Source organism: Microtus ochrogaster, chromosome 2 (genome assembly GCF_000317375.1).
Source record: "Microtus ochrogaster isolate Prairie Vole_2 chromosome 2, MicOch1.0, whole genome shotgun sequence".
In the NCBI taxonomy this organism is placed as follows: domain Eukaryota; kingdom Metazoa; phylum Chordata; class Mammalia; order Rodentia; family Cricetidae; genus Microtus; species Microtus ochrogaster.
The window spans coordinates 61182346-61185632 of record NC_022010.1 but is presented as its reverse complement, the minus strand read 5'-3'; the positions used below and the strand labels follow the sequence as shown (position 1 = coordinate 61185632).

Genomic DNA, 3287 nt, shown 5'->3' with positions numbered 1-3287 from the left:
ACTCTGAGTCTACTTAATGCTACCTGTGTATTCATGGTGAAGATCCATCTACTTAAGTGTGGAGCTGTATCCTTGACTGTCCTCCCCCAAGAAGTCATCAATTGCCTATAGCTTCTCTGCTAGGGGCGGGACTTCATGAGCCCCTCCCCACCCATCTGTGTGGATTGTTGGACATGGCAGGCCTATTGCACACGTGCAGTCACTTGTGACTGCATGTCTCAGACTGCACTAGAACACATAATTCTTTTTAAGCACTAGCTCAGTTTGGTGACAGATTGTGACCGATAATATACTTAGGTCTGGGATACTAAATTCTTCTATTTCTGAAATAATTCTAATTCTGAATAAGAAACCATTGGGGTAAATCACAGTGGACTAGGAGTCTGGTTTAGCCTTTGTGCCTTTTGTGACTTCAGAGAAAGCCTGGTGAGCCACCTGACATCCTGGGAACTTGGGCATTTCTGTGAAATAAACATGCTTGATAGTTGGCCCAAAGTTCATTCCAGCATGTTAATTCCATGACTCCATACATGTAAACAGGATCAGTACACTGTGTGGAACACAGAGAAGACCCCGTAACTTTACCTTTTGCTCTAAGTCCTTTCCATAACTACAACCACAGTCCCTTTCCTTGCATCCAATCTTCATCTCCATGAGCATCCCAGAGACTAACAAACACTATCTAGAGGAAACTTGGCCTGATCATGAAAACATGGGGGCAAATTGGGCTAGTGTGCTTAAAGTGCAAAACTGAATTAGTAATTTGCACTCATCTCAAAGACAGTGTGTGAAGAGACAGTGTGGTGAAGAGCTGCTGGCACAGTTAAGCACAGATCATCTCAACATCCAAAATAGATGTTTTGGTGATTAGGAGCTCACTCGGCAATGGAGAGAGCACATGAGAGCGGTTCGTGGAGACATGACGCCACCATGCCCTCAGCAGAAGGCCAACTGAGAGTCTACTTTTCATGGATCTTCCACCCTTGAGAATCAGTTATCTCAGGATGAACCATCCCTTCTGAGTAATTTTTAAGTGATGAATGACTTATCGTTAATAGAACTGCTACAGACATATCTATTACATTTAGCATTCCTGATTATGATGAACGCTGTAATTATCACATTTTATGTATTTTGAGAGTCTGTCTACTGTTCTTTGAGATCACCATGTCTATTTCTCACTAGGATTAAATATATTAACTACAATAGCTTTAAATCTCAGAAGCTTACATGGCAAGTCTTCCCACCAAAGTTTTCTCTTTCTTTTCTATTTTGGTATTTTGCCAGTTCCCATAAATTTTTATATCAGCTTGTGAAGTTTCACTGAAGCCACTGTTGAAATTCTACCAATTTGAAAGATGAACTTAAGTCTTTCTACCTGAACATTAATGTCTTTTCTTTATGCAAATCTTCAAAATCTTTTGATTAAAAATGTAAAATGTTTCCACAGGGTGGTCTATGTTTGTTATTTTGTTACTAGAAACCTCTGCCTATCTTTTTGCTTTCTATTTCTTTCTTGTAGTTTACTATGAGACCTGCAGGATAATGTTAAGTAAACATGCTAATGATGAGCAATCATTCTAGTTTTAAATACCATGTGACTGTGAATGCAACAGAATAGGAAGCGTAGGCTTGCTCCTCATCCTGAGTAGAAATCCCAATCTGGATTAAAAATATTTCTGCTCCTTTATTCTAGGTAGCTTTTTAAGATTATATTTCCCCCTAAAATGTATTTACATATATAATCTCTGTGTGTGAATATACATAAGCAAACACACACACACACACACACACACACACACACACACACAGTATGTCAGCCTGCATGCATATAACACATGCAGAGGACAACTTGCTGGATTCAGTCTCTATTTCCAGGGAGAATTGTGAGTTCCCTGATAAAACTCAGTTTGTCATACTTGGTAGCAAATACTTTTACCCACTGAGCCATCTTATAGTGCCCTTTTATAAGAGTTTATGGTGACTAAACATTGACTTGTAAAAGCCTCTGTTTCATTTATTGCAATCAGATAAAAATTTCCACCATCGGCCGGGCGGTGGTGGCGCACGCCTTTAATCCCAGCACTCGGGAGGCAGAGGCAGGCGGATCTCTGTGAGTTCAAGACCAGCCTGGTCTACAGAGCTAGTGCCAGGACAGGCTCCAAAGCCACAGAGAAACCCTGTCTAGAAAAACCAAAAAAAAAAAAATTTCACCATCAATTTAATGTACGTGTATGAAGTGTGTATAATAGGGAGGCATACATGTTTCTGGTTTCACACGTGTGTGAAGGCCAGAGGTTGACCTTTGATGTCTTCCACTATCGCTTTCCATGATTCATATTTACTTTGTACAGTTCTATTCAAACATAAGTTTTTATTTATCTACATAATAGCCCAAGAGAACAATTCATAGCTGTGTAACAATCACTTGTTTGCTTTTGTAAGCAATGCCAAGCAGTTTTCTGGAGTGGCTATGCCAATTTATATTCCCATCAAGGATGTATGAATGACCCAGTTTCTTTGTCACGCCATCATTTGGTGCTATTTTGCATTTACCTGTTCAGCTAGGCATGTGATCACATATATAGTAGTCTTGAATTACATTTTCATGGTGGATAGTTATATTGAATTCATTTTCATGTAGAATTATTTTTATGTGCCCATTTGCTGTATTGCACCCTCCTTGGCTTAATATATCATTTTTGGATAGAGGATGCATCAAATAATAAGCTGATAAGAACAGTTAGTGCACTTGATCATAGCTAAAATGCTGAGAAACCATCTTATCTTGTATAGTTAGCCAGGGTTTTCTACTTGAGTGAAGAGTTCACTGACTCAGCTACCTCTGTCATTTCTCCTCCTGAGAGAATGCTGGTTTTAGTCATACTGAAATGCCTGTCCAACATTTACATGGGTGCTGGGATTCAGTGTCTGGTCTTCATGACTACATAGTAAGTGCTTTACCTACCGAGCCATCTTCTCAGCTCCATCTTGAATCTTCCAATGGAGCGGATTACAATTGTGTTGTTAGGAAAGGATAGACATATTGATCAATGACACAGAACAGAGATCTCTTCAAAATGTATAAAATACAATACTTAGATAACCAAGAACCAAGGAATAGTAAATGTAGGAGAAGTAAGTCAGCAACAGTTCCACCATAAATCAGCCACTTACCATTTGCATGGTAATGGCAAGGCATTTATTGCTTTACAAAAGCATGCAGAAATAAGATTTATAGGAAATTGTATTCTTAAGGGTAGAAAATTCGTGACAGATAGAATGTA

At 39.1% G+C, this 3287-nt stretch overlaps 1 pseudogene; it reads right to left on the bottom strand.

The window, feature by feature from the left end:
- Positions 1-2662: 2662 nt before the first annotated feature.
- On the bottom strand, positions 2663-2782 carry LOC113458305 (annotated as a pseudogene).
- Positions 2783-3287: the final 505 nt, after the last annotated feature.